This window comes from Phocoena phocoena, chromosome 2 (genome assembly GCF_963924675.1).
Source record: "Phocoena phocoena chromosome 2, mPhoPho1.1, whole genome shotgun sequence".
Taxonomy (NCBI): domain Eukaryota; kingdom Metazoa; phylum Chordata; class Mammalia; order Artiodactyla; family Phocoenidae; genus Phocoena; species Phocoena phocoena.
This window is the reverse complement of record NC_089220.1, coordinates 7,470,639-7,489,288: the sequence shown is the minus strand read 5'-3', so window position 1 is coordinate 7,489,288 and position 18,650 is coordinate 7,470,639.

The following is an 18,650-nucleotide window of genomic DNA, read 5'->3' as shown; positions in this document are numbered from 1 at the left end:
CCCCCCTATCTGTCCAGAATGGTAATAATATCAGATAATAACTGACATTGTGCAGAGCCTTATAGCCCCAGAGTTTACAAAATCCTCTTATTGAAATAATCATCTCGTGGATCCTCTAAGGCTCATCTTTATCACCTTTCCATTTCTGATGCTGAATTCCTCCAGCAGGACTGAACTGCTCACAGGACCCTGCACAGGCTTCATTTTCTCTGGTCCCCAGACTGCTGTGCATGCTGAGACCTCTGACCTCACAGCCTTATTCCCCTTCATGCCTATCCATCCTTCCCATTTTAGCTTAGACATCACTTCCTCCAGGAAATCTTCCTCGACTCCTCCGTATGGGTCCTGTGTCCCTCTGTGCTCACTGAGAGTCTTGCAGCCTCTATCCCACCATCAACACTGTTCTGTGTCCCTTTCCTCCAATAGACTGTGCACTTCTGTATTCAGAGACCATCTTGCATATGGAGGAGAACAGATGTCCAAAGAAAGGGCATTCAATGAACGACTGATGGCAAACATCCGTGAAGTGAATATGATACACCTCACTGGGTGGGTGAAGAAAGGGAGGCTCAGAAAGGGCAGTCTTGAGAGCGGTTTTGCACAGACTCTCTCTGGGATAACTTTGGCTCAAGAATTAGGAGTCTTTCCTTTGCCATCTCTTTGGGCAGCTGTGCTGACCCCGTCCAAGGACACGGCTGTCTCTCAGAGGCTCATTTAAGATGCTGAGAGGATGGGATCCACCCAAAACATCTCTGATTCCTTTAAGCTTCTGCAGGTGTGAAGACCATGTACCAAATTGAAACATGCATTAAAAGAATTTTATGGGTTGAGCCGATCATGGAAAAAACTACTGTACAAATACTGTCAAATGGGGCATGTATTTAAAAGGTTAGACAAAATATCTCCTTGCTGCTTTTTCTTTGGTTCTCTTTTTATAGTCCACTGCAAAACAACAATGGATAAAGGGTGCAGAGAATGCATGTATATTTTCTTTTCTTTATTTTTTTTTCTTTTTTTTTACCTTTCCCTAAGGAGCTTCTGTGCTACCCACACTAATTGTAGGTTTTTCTGAAAATGCAGTATGAATCATTTATAAATAAAGAGACTTTAAAATCCCTAAAAGACTCCCCAAGGCATTCAGTATTTCAGCATAAAATAACTGTTAAATGGAGTTATTCTGAATTAGCTTTTACTGGAATGTGGTGAAAATAAAGTTCTCTTTTCACTGTGATTGTTGCAGTAATTCTTTTACACAGCCACCTGGGGTAATTGACAACCCATTTCCATAATTCAGGTTTCAGCAAAGCCATTCCCTGAAATGGCTAGTGTTGGAGAAATGGGGGTCTCCAAGAGGGACACCTCTCACACTGGCCAAGAGAGAAGTCAGCCCAGGGTCCCTGGGGGGAGACCTGAGATGGCTGTTAAAGCTCCAAAACAAGTGCAGACATTGACTCTTGAGGGTAGGAGAGAGCAGCGCCTTTGGATTCAGATCACCCAGAGTCCTAAGCTCAGCTCTGTCTCTTATAGGCTTTGTGACCTTGGGGGAGTTGCCTAACCTCTCTGACCCTCAGGGATAATAATAATCCTTACTCTGTCGAGTTGTTATGAAAATTTGAAGTAAAATTTATAAGTGCCTAGAACAAAATGAAGATGAAAATGGCAGCTATAATTAGTTAATAACAGTGATGCCTCTGCCTGTACATCAAATGTGCCTTGAACGCATGTGCTGAAGGGCCATCTCGATGTCTTGCCTTCTCTCTGTCTTGCTGGTCACCTGAATGCCCTCGCTCCTCCGTCCTTCCGTCTTTCCACTCTCACATCCATTGGTTGACTGGTTTGTTTAGTCTGCAGATACTTTCAGAGTTTTTCAGAGTGTATGATCATATGCCATGTGCTCTGTGCAAGGGACTGGGGGTCTGAAGGTGAATTAGACTGCAGGGCAGGGCTTTAGTCTAAGGAGGAAAGGAAGATAGATGGTGAAGATGACACAGGTGTGACAACGACAATTATTTACTGGGCACAGTGAAGGTGCAAAGGAAGCAGTGGCTGTTCCACCTGGGGGTGGGGAGGCAGGTCAGGGATGGTTTCACAGGTGGAGGGTAGGCCCTAGAGCTGACCCTTGAGTGTTGAGGGTTTTTCCAGATGAGAAACAGGTGGGGGAGGGCAGCCATCATCCCACAGGACGGATGTTCTCTGAGGTCAGGGACAATGTCTGTCTTATTGTCCCCCCATCCCTGTACTTGTCACATGTCTGATTCAGAGCAGGCTTCCCATATGTGTTTTGTTGAAGGGATGAATGAGCTCCAGGCACGGGCCCAGAGGAAGCCAGGACTTGGAGAAGGAAAAACTGGCGTGGCGGCCAGTGTGTCTGGGGATGGCCAGTAGCTGAGTCAGGCAGGGAGAGGCACAAGGGCAGGAGTGATGGAGGTGGGCCGGCTCCAGTTGAGAAAGGACCTTTGCCACCTGTCTAAGAGCAGAGAGGAGGTGCTGAAGGGTTTGACGAGTGAGGCCATATGCAAGAACTCTCCTGCCTTTTGACAAATCCTCTTCAGGAGGCTGGGAGAGCAAATTGGCAGGAGGACGGCCTGGAGGCTGGAAATAGGCAAGAATTTGACAGGTGCCGTTGGGGTCATCTTTTGCCGTCCCAGTGCGGCATCCAGTCAGAAGTCACTTTTGATCCCAGGTGTAAAATTATGCAGAGGAGGTTCCCCTTCTACTCTGCAATTGATTGACAAATTGTCCTGTCACTCAAACGCTTCTTCCACTTATCATAAAGAGGAAAAGAAAATTATCTGTTCAGTGCACATGGGAAAGAAAGCACGTTCATTAACCTCTGGCTGCTGAGATTGGAAACTTATGCAGCTTCAAGGGATAGAGACGCTTCAAGGAAGACATGAGGAGAAAGCCAGGGAGAAGTTACGTGCATGCTGTTGTGTACACATCACTCTCTCTATTTACACACACGCGCGGTCCACACATCTGGTCTCCACCATCCACTGCAGAAACACACAAACCCAAACACACATACATACACCCCTACACTCACCAGCGCACATGTATCTTGCAAAGGGTGTAGCTACTGCATAAGTTTACGCCTCCAATGAGTGTATACACATAGAGACAGATGCTTGCATACCAGTGTTTTACAATGGGAACTGGCTGCCAGTGGTTGGAACTTGGGACCCGTCTGAAAACATTGCACTTTTTGGAGAGTTTTGTAAAGGACCCATCTATTTTCTGATTTCTCTGGAAGACAGCTCTGACTTTTCTAGGAGGAGGCATTGGTTAGGAAGGAAACCTCAAGATGGCAATGTCCCAGATGACAGATGGACAGTTGTCCTCCTGTCCAGCTATCATAATATCCTTACCCATTAGTCAAGGTTCTCCACAGAAACAGAACCAATAAGACAGGTGTATATCTCTCTCTAGAAAGAGATTTATTATAAAGTATTGGCTAAGGTGATTATGAAGCTGAGAAGTCCCACCATCTGCCATCTGAAAGCTGGGGACCCAGGAAAGCCCGTGGTGAAGTTTGAAGGCCTGAGGGCTGGAGAGCCACTGCTGGAGATTCCAGGGCAGGTCTGAAAGTCTGAGACCCAGGAACGCCAAGGACAGGAGAGCCACGTCTCAGCCCAGCAGTCAGGCAGAGAGCAAATTCCACCTCTGCCTCTTTTTCGTTCTATTCAGGCCCCAGTGGATGAGGCCCACCCACACGGAATGGGGGGTTATCTGCTTGCCACCGACCACCCATTCAAATGCTCATCTCGTCTAGAAACACCCTGTCTCGTCTAGACACACCTGCATTCTCGGCGTCCCATGGCCCAGTCAAGTTGACACATAAAATTAACCATCACACCCATGAAGTCACAACACCTATTTCCTTCTTGACTACGAACCCTGTACCCATCACCAACCTTGGTCCTTTACATGCTTCCTCTAAAACCCTCACAATAACTTCCTGAAATATATATGATCCCATTTTACAGGTGAGAGACTGAGGCTCAGAAAGACAACCCTGTCACTTCGGACAAGGTCACAGAGGGAGAAAGTTCCTGGGGTCTAACACAGGCTCCTTCCACCCTAAAATCTATCTATAGTGCCCTTTTTCCCTTTTTTTTTTTTTTTTTGATTGTTAAGCACTTATACTTCTATTAGCACATATCCTCACCCAAGTAATGGGAGGTGGGCCTTAGTAATTCTTTTATTCAAATATTTCCTGAGCCAGCCACTGTGCTGGGTTTTGGGGAAACAGCCAGTACCAGAGCAGACTGAATACGGGCCTCAGTCTAATAGGAGAGGGCAGAGCATAAACAGGTTAGCAAGGAATCCTGCAGGCGATAATACGTGGATTGAAGAAGAGGAAAGACGAGTAAGAAGGAAGAAAGTGCTGGGGGATTTCTTTTAGATGGAGGGGGGTCAGAGAAAAGCCTTGCTGATGAAGGGACAGCTAAGTAGAAAACTCAGAGGAAGGGAATCACCAATGAAGAAAAGAACATTCGAGGAGGTGAAGTCGGGCTCAGACAAAAGCCCTAACTCTCACCACCACAGCTGCCTCCTCCAAGCTTCCGTGCACAGAGCCGATAGAATTTTCTGCTCGCCCTTTGCTGCTGGGGCAGACAGAAGGACGGCCGTCTTTCCTAAGATGGGCCATGTGCCCTCAGTTCCCAATGACGGGCTCAGAGAGTGTTTCTTGGGGTGCCACACCCTCATCTTGTCTTCCCATCTGCTCTTGGTCTGCCACACATCACCTCTGGCGGCAAAAAAACTTAGCAAAGTTAAGGCCACCCTACAGGCCTGAACAGGAACGAACAAATCCCTCCACTGTAGCTTCTGTTCCCAAAGCCCAGCTTCTGCTCCGCTATTTAAAATATGTCTTTCTGCCAGTGGCTGAGTAGGTTGAAGTCTTTGAAACCCTGAGTGTTCTATAAAATCCAAATAATTCCCTGTAAATCAAAGTACTTGGCATGCTGGCTGCAAAGCCTGCAGCTTTTTTTTTTTTTTTTTTTTCCTAAGGTAATCTCTAGAAAGTAGTTTATACTCATGTTTCCACAGTGATTAAATATGCAAAGTAATTTCCACGATTTTCACCATGTTCTGAACCAAATCAGATTCCGTTCTGCTCCTCTTTGTACAAAGCCACTTATTGGATCAGATTCCAAAACAAATCCCCTGAATTTGGCGGATCATCATTTTAAAAGGGGGCTTGTTAAGGTAATCATTAAATTAAACCACCCCTTTAAGAATATTTAGATCTGGTCCGCCAAGCGGAACGGTCTAATGGTTTTTAAATTAGAAGCCTTGGAATGCTGGTGAATTTTCTTTTGTGGGTCAAGTGGGTATTAACAAATGCTAAGACTGTTCTCTCTTTTGTCATCACCTTGAAATCTGCAAAGAAATGCAAAGAGTGGGAAGGACCCAAGGAGACAAGTAGGGTGGCTTGGTGGTACCCATGGTTGGTTGCAGAACAAAGCAGGAGCAAGCATGAGATACTGCTACTCACCATCTTTTTACACCCAGTCTTGAGAGAGACGGAAGCCTGAATCTGCTGGGAAGGGCAGATACCCGGGGTGCCCTGACTCCTGCAGGCTTAAGCCGCTTATGGGGTCAGCTCTTCCCACCACAGAGCCTGGGCTGATACCTGTGGCCAGGAGACTTTTTAAAAATTCTTACTGTCTGTCTTTCAGGGAAGCTCAAAGAAAGCCTGAAGCAGGAAATTTTTGTCAGCACATCTGTAAAATACTCAAGGAACTGTGACTCTCATCAATGCATTTCACTTCCTCTTACAGGGGCTCTTAGTTTCCTGGCAGCCCTGGATCCCAAGCTAACGTTGCCCAGGCCTGGGGCCCAGTAGCACTGCTCTGGGTTTATCTATGGTTAATTCAAGTGCACTCCGAGCTAGGCTTCAGGGTCACCTGGAGAGACTTTCATGCCATGCATGTGTCCACCTCCAAAAGACTTATTGAATTCATCTGGGGTGGGACCCAGCGCTGGCTTTTTTATAAAACTTTCCAGGTAATTATAATGTGCAGCCAGGGTTGAAAACTATTCGATTTAGAAAAACAAAAAGCAACTCTCACAGAGACGTCTAAATGGATAAATGTCCTGTGTGAGTGGGGCCTTCAGTTAAGCCAGAGGGTTGGCAAACTAAGGCCCCTGGGCCAAATATGCCCTGTGTTGGTCCCAGTTTTGTATGACTCTGAACTAAAAAATAGTTTGCACATTATTAAGTGGATGGAAAAAATTCAAAAGAAGAATATATTTCTTGATATGGGTAAGTTCTATGAAATTGAAGTCTCGGGGTCCATAAATAAAATTTCACGGACCCTGCTCAGTTATGTACGTGTTATCAATGGGCTGCTTTTGCACTGCAATGGCTGAGTTGAGTATAGTTGTAGCAGAGATTATATGGACTGCAGAATCCAAAATACGTACCATCTGGCCCTTACAGAAAAAATTTGCCGACCCTTGAATTAAATCGTAGGAGAAAAGAACCTTTGCAAAGAAGTGTCTCTTTGAATTGAAACCATGTAAAGTGGGACCTATTTAAAATCAATAAGCCCAAAGAAACAAAGATAAAGAAAAAAAAGAGATGAAATTCAGTATTACTATGGATATAGGGGGAAGAACACTTCCACACACAGCCCAGGGGAGTGCTGGTGTATTCTTTCTGGAAGGCATTTTGTTAGTACATCTCAAGGGTCTTAACAGTGTTCCTAGGCTTTGCCCAGTCCATTCTATTTCCAGAAATAGGTTTTATGGAAACTCCCAGTTATACGTGCAGTTTTATCTACCAGGATTTTATTGCAAATTTATAATACGAAAACAACGGCAATCTCCCACCCCCAAATCTGTGTCCAATAATAGGAGGTGTTTTATCGACAGAAGAATGGATAAAGAAGATGTGGTATATATATCAATGGAATTGACTCAGCCATAAAAAGGAATGAAATAATGTTATTTGCAGCAACATGGATGGACCTAGAGATTATCATACCAAGTGAAGTAAGCCAAAGACAAATACCATATGATATCACTTATATGTGGATCTAAAAAATGATAGATGAACTTATTTACAAAATATAAATAGACTCACAGACATAGAAAACAAATTTATGTTTATCAAAGGGGAAAGGGGAAGGAGGGACAAATTAGGAGTTTAGGATTAACATATATACAGTACTATCTATAAAATAGATAAACAACAATGACCTACTATATAGCACAGTGAACTATATTCAGTATCTTGTAATAACCTATAATCGAAAAAAATCTAAAAAAGAATCTATCTCTCCTTCTCTCTCTATATATATAGAATCACTTTGCTGTACCCCTGAAACTAATACAACATTGTAAATCAACTATAGGTCAATTAAAAATATAATAATAGGATGTGTTTTAATAAATTGTGTTACATCCATATACAAGTATAAGAATGAGGTGGTTGAAGAACAGATAATAACACAGGAAAATGTCTGTGGTCCATAAAATGAAAAATAAGCCATAAATAAAACATTCTTAACAGAAAAAATTCGATGTATCAAAACACGTACATATATATATAGAAAATTGGAGAGATATACCCAAAATGGTAATCATGTCTAATTCTGGGCGATTATGCTATGAGTAATTTTAATTTTTTTCTTTCTGCTTTCCTATATTTTTCAAATTTTCTACATTGAACTTGAATTAATACGGTAGCGTTATTTACAAGTGGCCCCCTAGGGAGAGGGCAATACAGGACAGCCTTTGCTTGGAAAGTGAGAAACCTGAATTTATGTCCCTGGACCCCCTCTCCAGCCCCACCTGCTGAATGAGCTTCAAGATGCCAAATAAGAGCCTTGACGTTCTCCCACCCTGGCCGTGAGGCATGTTGTAAAAAGGAAAGACTTCTGGGCCATGGGACCTTGATTTGATTCCAGTTCCTGTCACTTCCATGCTCAGTAATTTTAACCATTTCAAGGGCCACTTTGGTCTTCAGAAATGCAGGGATGATAAACCTTTCTTATGAGGTTCCTTTGTCGGTTGACAGGAGAGCTTATGCAAAGCACCGGATGCTGTACCTGGGACAGGTGAGCATCCCAAAACCTTCAGAGCCCTTTTTCCTCCCCTCACCGTGATCTTTAAAGTCCCTTCTACTCTCATCAACAGCTTGTATTTTTCTAATTTCTCCTGTTTGTATAAGGAGAAGAGATTGTGACCGTAGTTTCATGTGCTCAGGGAACATCTGTCCCGAAAGCCAGCCCCGATGCACCTGTACAGATGCTGCTGGGCCCATCCATGCTCCCACCCACGGCAGGATCAGTGGCTTTGCATTCCCGATGATGCTCTCCAAGGCACAGGGGCGCTCCGTTCTTTCAGGGCTGTTGTATGGATGACAAGAACTAAATGTGCCTAAGCTCTATGTTAGGCATGATAAACTCCCTGGGAGCGACAGACAGAGCTGGGCCCATCCATCATTGCATTCCCCACCCTGGGCATGCATGCTGGAGGGGACCGGACAACTACCCAAAACCTGGAGGGCTATTTCGTTTCAGTGCTATGAATCACACAACACAAGCACCTTGCATGGAGCATAGCTGTGGAAGGCAGAATAACGACTTCCGTAGATGCCCACCTCCTAATCCCCAGAACCTTTGAGTGTATTGCCTTACACGGCAAAGGGGTAATTATGGTACAGATGGAATTAAGGTTGCTAATCAGCTGTCCTTCAAATAGATGATCCTGGATTACCTGGTAGACTCAATATAATCACAAGGGTCCTGAAATGTGGAAGAGGGGGGCAGAGAAGAGAGTTAGAAAAAGATGTGACAGTGGAAGAATAGTCAGAGAGATGCATGCAACGTGGCTGACTTTGAAGATAGAGGAAGGGGCCATGGGCATAGGAAAGTGGGCATCTTCTAGAAGCTGGAAAAAGCAAGGAAACAGATTCTTCCCCAAGGCCTCTGGAAGAAATGCAGCCCTGATGACACCCATGTCAGACTTTTAACGTACAGAGCTATAAGATAATATATTTGTGTTGTTTTAAACCACTAAGTTTGTGGTAATTTGTTACAGCAGCAATAGGGAACTAATACACTTGCCATGCAACCATGTGACATAAATAATCTCACTGAATTCTCACAACCTTGTCAAGTAGGTAGTATTATCTCCTTCTTACAAATACAGAAACAAGTTCAGAGAAGGCAAGTATCATTCCCAAAGGCACACAGCTAATAAGTGGTAAAGCTAGGATCCATATCCATAGCTCACTTTCTTCTAAGACCCATGCTCTGTGCTCTACCCAAGATCAAGGCCTCAGTGTAAACATTTCTGGACCAGCACCTGTGAGGTGTGTAATCCAGATGTTCAAGGCTGGATGGGGACTCAGATGGCTCCTCAAGCTCTGTCTGGTGCTTGGACTCTTGAATGATGTGTCATGGGAGATGGATATTCAGCCTGTGTTTGAATGCCTCCTCTGATGAGGAACTCACTATCACTCATGGACCTCATCTAGGTCTTGGATAGCTCTGCCTATTGAAAAGTTCACTCTGATTCGGCATATCAAGCATTGTCTACTGCCCCATAATTCTACTTTTTCGCCCAGTTTTTCTTTCAGAGACCCTTGGAATATTGGCCCCCCATACTTGGTGGGTTAGCCCTCTGAACACGGATCTAAGATGAAAGCAGACCCCTGGAAGTTGCCATTTTGCAGAATTGGTTGGCTTGCAGGCCAGTCCTTCCTAGACAGCCCCTCCCAAGCCCAGACAGCTGTTGCTGGAGAAGCGACCCATCCAGGACCCCTGTGGAAAGTTCGGGTCCTCCCATCTCTGCTGATGTATTTTGTTATTGATATTTTCAATAAATGTGGACCTGATTCTTCACTGGCTAAAAATTCAGTCATTCTGAATTCTGGATCATTTGGAAAGGGATTGGGTTGGATTTCACTTTTCTTCTTTTCTGTAGTATAAAAGATTGCTGGGGCATGAGTCACTCCTGTGAGACAGTGATGGAGATAGGCACAGTGCACTAAGTGGGGTCTGTAATCGGCACATGGGCCATTTATCCTTGGAGGCAGAATTCTCCTGGATGTCTACCCATCAACACTTTAGTAGTCTTCTAGAAGTTACTCTAATTACAATTATAGTTATTTCTGGGTGTTTCCAAAGTGGCAGGAACTGTGCTCAGTAAGAGTTTTACATGCATTTCTCCTTTCCTTCTTAAAAATAGAGCAAATGAAGAATCAGAGAGGTTAAGAAACATGCTTAAGGTCACACAGCCACTTAGTGACAGTTCCTGCAACTCCTCATCCCCAGCAGGTGAAGCTCCATTCACAGGTGAAAAGAAGTTGAGATTTGGAGTCAGATAGACCTGGGCTTATATCCTCCCTCACCCCATGTTCATAGTGTCATTTTGGAAACCATGAAAGTCAATAAAGTATTGTTCCTTCATAACATTGATTATCGTTTGTTTCTTGTCTCTTTGCTTATTGTCCCTTTTCCCCACTAGAATATGAAATCCACAATACAGAGTCTATGTCATTCTGTTCCCTGCTGAATCCTCAGAACCCAGCACAATTCCCAGCATGCAGTTGACACTCAAAAAATATTTGCTAAGTGATTGAATAAATAATATCACAACTGAAAATGAGCCTCGGATATCCTGAGGCTTATTTCCCTTCCTCCTCTGAACCTGAGTCCCAATAGCTAGGTGGGACTTTCGGAGTCTTTCAAAATAGGGTAAAGGGAGGAAAGGGTGAGCAAAGCATTATGTGCCCTGTTCCCACAAGGGTCATTGGTTTTCAAAAATGACCTAGGAAGAAGAGACAATTCGAGAATGTTCACTAGGTATTGGATTTTGCATTCCATGCAGTCCCCATAAAAAACCCCCAAATATATGGCATGGTTTCTCCAGGTGACACTTCCAAACTAACTTTTGTATCTCATTATATTGAACAAAGTTTACTGATAGGACTGGAAAATTCATAAAATAATAGTAAGTTAATAGTAACAGCTTCCCTTTATCGAGGGCTTGCTGTGTACCAGGGGTTATAATAAACATTTTATAGGATTTACTTAATCATTAGAAAATGCGAAGAGGAAAGTACAATCATCCCCATTTTACATAAGGAAACTGACTCAACTTGCCTCAAATCATACCGTTCATAGGGGGTGGAACCGATTTGCCCGCAGGTTTTCCTTCTTTTCATTTATAGCACAGCTACATGCTTCTTATCTGCAAGACAGACTGCTCAGACTGCTGACAATCTAGTTCTCCAAATCATTTTCATGAACCCAAGCATAAAGGCCTTTCTGGAGTGGAAAAAGTAATCACAAAGACTGGCTCTAAAGCCCATGCAAATTTCCTCATTGCTTATGTTTTCTGGTCTTTACTTAGAGCCTTCTGTTTTATTTTATTTTATTTTTTAAAAATTTATTTTATTGAAGTATAGTTGATTCACAATGTTGCGTTAATTTCTGCTGTACAGCAAGGTGATTCAGTTATACACATACATACGTTCTTCTTCATGTTCTTTTCCACTACGGTTTACCACAGGATACTGAATATAGTTCCCGGTGCTCTACAGGAGGATCTTATTGTTTATCCATTCTATATATAATAGTTTGCATCTGCTAATCCTAAACTCCCACTCCAACTCTCCCCCACCCTCTTCCCCCTTGGCAACCACAAGTCTGATCTCTATGTCTTTGAGTCTGTTTCTTAGATAAGTTCACTTGTATCATTTTTTAGATTCCACATATAAGTTATATCATATGGTATTTGTCTTTCTCTGTCTGACTTACTTCACTTAGTGTGATAATCTCTAGGTCCACCCATGTTGTTGAAAATGGCTTTCTTTCTTTCTTTCTCTTTCTTTCCTTTCTTTCTTTCTTCCTTCCTTCCTTCTTTTTCCTTTCTTTCTTTCTCTCTCTCTCTTCCTTCCTTCCTTCCTCCCTCCCTCCCTCCCTCTCTCTTTCCTTCTCCCTTTCTTTCTTTCTCTCTTTCTTTCTTTCTTTCTCTCTTTCTTTCTTTCTTTCTTTTTTAGGGCCTTCTGTTTTAATCCTGTGTGGTGAGGTGAATCATGTCCTCTTGAAAGATATATTCAAGTCCTAACCTCTGGTACCTTGGAATGGGATCGTACTTGGAAATATGGTCTTTGCAGAAGTAATTAGTTAATTTAAGATAAGGTCCTACTGCCTTAGGATGAGCCCTAAATCTAACGACTCGTGTCCCTATCAAAAGAGGAGAGGACACACAGACACATGGGGAAGAAGATCATGTGACATGGAGGACGGGGTGATGTAGCTACAAGCCAAGGAATGCCTAGGATTGCCTGGAGCCACCAGAAGCTAAGAAGGGGCAAAGGATGTTTATTCCCAAGAATCTTCAGAGAAAGCATGTCCTTGCCAGCACCTGGCTCCCAGAACTGTGAGAGAATGCAGTTCTGTTGTTTGAAGCCTCCAAGTTTGTGGCAATTTGTTACAACAGCCCTAGGAGAAGACCACACCCCCTTTATAGAACTCTCAGTTCTCTGATTGCTCAGCCGGGAGTAGTAAGTGTATAGCATGGGCAGAAGGTTAAATATTGCTGGAGGAAGTCACCCCACCTTCAAGGAAGAGTGCTAGCAGCCGGTTCAATGGTAAGGCTTATTCAAAACAGCCCCATAAAACAGAGGCCTGGGAACCAGAAGCACAGCTGCCTGGAGATGTCCTGCAAACTGGGGTGTTCCTGGAGGACTCACAGTGCAGGATATCACTACAATAACTTGTTGCAGTGTACTTTCAAGTTTACATGCAGCGCTTCAGATTGTAAGTCTCGTCTAATCCCATGGATATTAGTATTATTTTTAGTCCCCAAGAAACCAATGATTAAAAAACTTAAGAGATTTACCCAAGGCAGGTAAGTCAGAGGAGCGAGTTTATACATCCACAACGGTGATGCCACAACACAGCTTAGGTAAGTCTGACGTGCCTTCATTAAGAGCCGCCTGCATACCAGGTACCAAGGTAAGAAAGACACAGCCAGGCTCTTCCTGCCAGGAGACGACAATTTAGTGGTATAGACAGATAGAAAAACAGAGCCGCTCCATGGGGGGGATACATTCGAAGTGGAGGAGAGGTGTGGACGCCTGTTGCAGCCTCAGGGGTTCAGCCAGGAGGAGGTAGCTCCGCAGCCTGGCTTCGGAAGAGGATTAAGAATTTGGCAGGCGGAGAAGGAGGTGTGGGTGATCCTGGCCAGTGATGCTCAGACTTTTCGGTCCTAGGACCCTTTTACGCACATATAAACTATTGTGGGCCACAAAGAGCTTTTCTCATATGCATTATAGTTATCAATAATTAGTATATTAGAAATTAAAACTGAGATATTGTAAACATATTTATGAATTTATTGAAAGGAAAAATACTGAACCCATTGCATGTGAACATAAAGAATACCTATTTTTAATGAAAAATAAGTTATTCCAAAACCAAAAACGTAAGCTACAGCAAAATGGCCCTGTTTTACATTTCTGCACATCTCTTTAATGCCTGGCTATCTACCTTATCGGCTGGGTCTTCCTATCTGGCTCTATGGTCAATCTGTTGTGATATGTGGTTTTGGCTGATGTCTACGGGGAAAACATCTGGCTCCACATACATAAGAAGGAGGAAAAAGGAGGACCTCGGGGACCCCTGGGAGACTCCTATGGATTCTCTGGGGTCTCCGGCCCACCCTGTGAGAACTGCTGTACCAGGGAGAGGGAACAGCCTGACCTGAGGCCAGGAGGCAGACCGCAGTATGCAGTGTTTGGGGAATGAATTACACACAGCTCCGTGTGACCAGAGCATCCTGGGAAAGACCTCAAATGGTGGGAAGGGCTCCTGAAGTGGGAGTGAGGGAGGGTCTGGACACCTGGTGGTCCATGCTTCAGCCAGCAGCAATGGAAGGGAGGCCACGCCGGGGTGTTACCAGGGAGGGGTCCCGAGCCGCTGGCATTGGGAAAGAGAACTCCAGCTGCTCGGGTGGAGGGTGGGGGAGGACTTGTAGGGTAGGACAGGCTGGAGGGGGCAAGCCCAGAAACAGCTGCAATGGTCCAGGCAATGGATGACTACCCTTTGGAAGATTCTGGGAAGATCTATCACTGAGTTACATCAGAGTACAAAGCTGCTGTTCACGCTGATGGCCCTGAGCCAGTGAGACAAGGTTAATCACACTGAATAGGCTGTTTTAAGAACAGGGGAAATGTTTCCATTAAAATAATTAAAATCTTAAAACGTTTTGGGGCTCAAAGGTATATGTTTCAGTTACCTGGAAAACCTACTTGCTGAAACTTCATTTTTTCAGCATCCCAGAGAAATAAGACATTACCGTATTTTCTCTATACAGTGAGACTGGAGGGGAAAAAGGACTGTGTAGGCAGACAGACGGGGTCCCAGCCTTCCAGAGCCTCCCCACTCGGTAGCTCTGTGACCTTAGATGCAGGAATCGGGCTCCTTGTGCCTCAGTTTCTCCATCGATAATACAGTAATGATTCCCACTGCAGAGATGAAATGAGATCCTGATCTACTGAGCTTAGGTCAACATCATTTCCTGTCCTTCAATTGCCCATGTCAATTTCCCACACAGCGCCCCAAAAGTGTTTATTCTATCAGGGGTCTGACTGACATCATTTAGAGCTAAGTTCCCAACCCAGCTGCAAAATCTCTTGCTCTGTATAACTGGTCTTTTGCTTCAGAACATCTCTCTCTATGATTGCCTATAAATCTCACAGGGCATATAACTGGGGATTTTGCGTTTTGAAAACACATGTACCAAAAAGCAGTGAACATCAACTAGTTTTATATGGATTTCGGAACTCCACCCTTTCCCCCACCCTTCGCTGTTACCCCAGATGGCTTTTATGCCCGTGGACAAAGTGGAGAGCCATCGTGGACAGCCAGGGGCATGGAGGATGGTGGGGGGTGTGTCCTTCCTCCAGGGTCATGGAGGAGGGTGGAGTGCTGGGGGGCAGAGCTCCAGAGTCCCAGGCACCCCCATCCCACTTCAGCCATTGCAGTGTGTCTGATGTGCTTCTTTATGGGGATTCCACAGGAGTCTGATGGACAAGATGGGTCCTACAGAGCACACATGCATGTACACACACAGGTCTGCAAAGCTCAATTTCAGGACCAGTTAGATGAGCAGGGAGAAACTGGTGAATCCCACTGGAGTCTCTCTCTAGGCTACCTGCAATGAGGGGCTGCAGCGGTTTCCCATCAAGGGCTCAAAACCCCTCCGGCTCTCTCTTTGTCCAGCCTTCTGCTCCCAGATCTCCTTTGGCTTGGGAACCACTCCTGGCTCCAGGACCTCCTCCAGTGCACATGGAGTGCTTACTAACCCAACCTCGGTCTTAGTGCGACAAGCAGCTGTAGGGGAAATAGTGGGACCTGGGCTCAAATCTGCCACTATTGACTTAACACAGACCCTTCAGTTCTCCAAGCTTCCATTTTATCATCAGTGAAACAGGACTAAGATTGTTGGGAGGACAAGATGGTTGGGATTGTAAATGAGATCTGGTAAGCGGAAGCACCCAGGATATAATAGATGCTCAATAAAAGTCAGTGGAATGCTTTCAATATTCCTAAGATAAATGGAATAACATGAAGTGTGTGTTTGAGTGTATGTGTGTGTGTGTGCTGGGATGGTCCAAAGTGAGGGATCTAGGGGTGCAGAATACCTACCTTTCTTCTTTTAGGGGATGGGATTCTATCCAGGGACCAGTTTCAGGAGGATCAGAAAATGTCAGACACTCAGCCTAGCTCACCCCAGCCATCTTTCTATTTTGCCCTTCTGCATTGGAGTATGGCTGGTTATTAAAATGAAAAATTCTCTATTCCTCACCCACAGCAGCTGTTTCATTATGTTTTGCATTTCTCTCCATCTAAATGTTAGCTCTTGTCCCGGGCAGTAACTTTCATAATTTCTTTAATGTATATATCTCTATTGACATTATGATGGATGATAACAGACTTCCGCTGAGGAATGAAGCAGTCTTACAGGGCCAGTCCGACATATTGGGAAGAGAGCAAGGATTAAATAACCAATTATAAATGGATATTTACCTGATAGATTAGGATAGAGGCTTTAGAGCAGCTTTGCTCCATTAGGTAAATGATCTATGCTCGTCAAAGTTTATAAATATGTATTTCACCAAAAGACTGAAGTCCTAGCAATAATTAATATGTGTTTCATAGCATTCCATTAAAATCCGAGCCCTCCTCTTGATTTTTCCGAAGAAAATGACCTTAAAATAATGCTGCAACAAATAAGTAGCTTCTTAGTAATGCTGGGACATGTCACTGTTACATCAACTTGTCCAAAACTATTCTGTCTCACATGTACCCCCTCCTGGGTCCCTTCTCATCACAGGTTACTGCAGCATCTTCTCAGTGATGAAGTTAGAACCATGCACCCTCACTGGATCCTCACTCCTAATGTGAAATTGATCACAAAGTCCTATCCATCCCCCACCCCCATCTCAATATTTTCTTGCTGCCAGCATTAGGTTTCCATGTTAAAAATCTACATACATTATTGCTCTTCTCAAAAACCCTCCACAGGAGTCATTATGCTGTACGCTTGAAACTAATATAAAGCTACATGCCATTTATATGTCAATGAAAAAGAAAAACAAACAAACAAAAACACTCCACATCTCTGTGCTGCTTTAGTAGCAATTCCCAATGTACTTTGGAATACCAATTCCACGAGACAACACTCTAAAAATTAAAAAAAAAAAAGGATGTTATGATTAAAACATTTAGGAAATATTGTATCTTTCGTAGTCCCTCTTGGAAGTTCCAATGTGTATGTAATTTTCTTTTTGTTGTTGTATCTTTGGCTGGTTTTGGTATCAGGGTGATGGTGGCCTCATAGAATAAGTTTGGAAGGGTTCCTTTGCAATTTTTTGGAATAATTTCAGAAGGATAGGTGTTAACTCTTCTCTGAATGCTTGGTAGAATTCACTTTTGAAGCCATCTGGTTCTGGACGTTTGTTTGTTGGGAGTTTTTGTGCTCACAGATTCAATTTCAGTACTTGTATAATAAATGGTCAGTTCATATTTTCTATTTCTTGGAAGTTCCAATGTATATGAGAGTATTAAAGGCTCTGAGGAGTCCTGTAGTGTTTACCATGATGTTTTCCAAGCTTATTTTTGTAACACGTATTACCATCTTATGGAATTCTTGTTTCATAGAGCATACCTTGATAAGTCCTGGCTCACAAGATAAACTCACAATCACTTAGCCCAGCCAATGAAGCCCTTCACAACTCCCCTCTAGGCTACATTCCCAGATTCATTTCTGCCTGTTCCCTCTTTGTCGTCTCCCCGTTATAGGCCACTCTTCATTCTCAGAATGTGCATGATCTACTCTTTTCTTTCCATGGAAATTCCTCCTTCCTTCTCCTCCTTCATCTTGCAAACTCATATTTAAGCTTCAAAAACCAACTAAAGCATTGCTTACACCGACCACAAATTCTACACTCCCTTACCTTCTTCATCATGTTAACATTTTTATGCACCTCTACTATTTTTATTTTAGCTCTTTCTGTATGAGAGTTACTTGTTTATTTCACCATTTCACCAGAAAGACTGGTGGAGAGAAGCTTCATCTTGATTCTTTCTCTACCTCTGCAGCCTAGATGGTTCCCAGCACTTAATTCGTATGCAATGAGTATTTATTTGCTGAAGGAACTTAGAGATCAAATTACCAAAGGTAAGTTCTTCTTGCTCTCTTTTATGTTTTGAGCTTTTTCTGCCTGACCATATGAATTATTTAATCAACAGAACCTGAAAGAAAAGAGGGGTGCCTGATTTTGTCCAGCCTCGTCACCATAAAAAACACTTGGAAGAAAGGGAAGACTCAATCTTTCCCCCCAATGCCCACCTCTCCCTGACCATCCGTGAGTGAAACTAGTTGATTTATGGCTCAAGAAGGATCAATTGTTTGAAAGAGTCATTTCAAACACTTGTTTGCAAGAGCCATTGGATACTATTTTAACAGCGATATAAACATTATGCTCCCATTGTAGATTTTCTGATTCCTTATGTCTGAGAAAGTGCCTTTAGCCTTGACTCAATGGCAGTGATATTGGAATGAATGCACTTCCAACGGTATCTGGACCCCCATGAATATAAGATGCTTTATCTCTGGAGACCATCCAGGCAAGCCATGCTTTAAATAAATAAAATGAATGCTCTGATCATCCAGGATGCCTATGAGCCAAGGCTTTTCAGTGTTATAATGTGGATACAAAGCCTGATTGTAGATACAGGCAAGAGGGAGGGTAATATAATAGAGGCAGGAGACCATAGCTCTGCATCAAAGTAATAGAGCATCTTAATGGGAGCCTGGACAGGGTGACGACTTGACTCTATAATCCCATCAGCTTTATTGTCCAAACGCCATTTGTACACTTATGGAGGAGCCTCTTTAACGGTAGGGAAATACTAACTGCAACATTTTAAATATGGACTAGACAGGCATCATGTCTGATTCTCTCTCTCTTTCGTGTGAGTGTGTGTGTTTGGGTGTGATGCATGTATGTGTGTAAATATGTGTGACTGTGTGTGTCATATCTGGGGATGCCTGGTCCCCACCTGATGGCAGTGACTGATTACGCCACAGAGAGGTTGATGTCACAGACCTCTCAT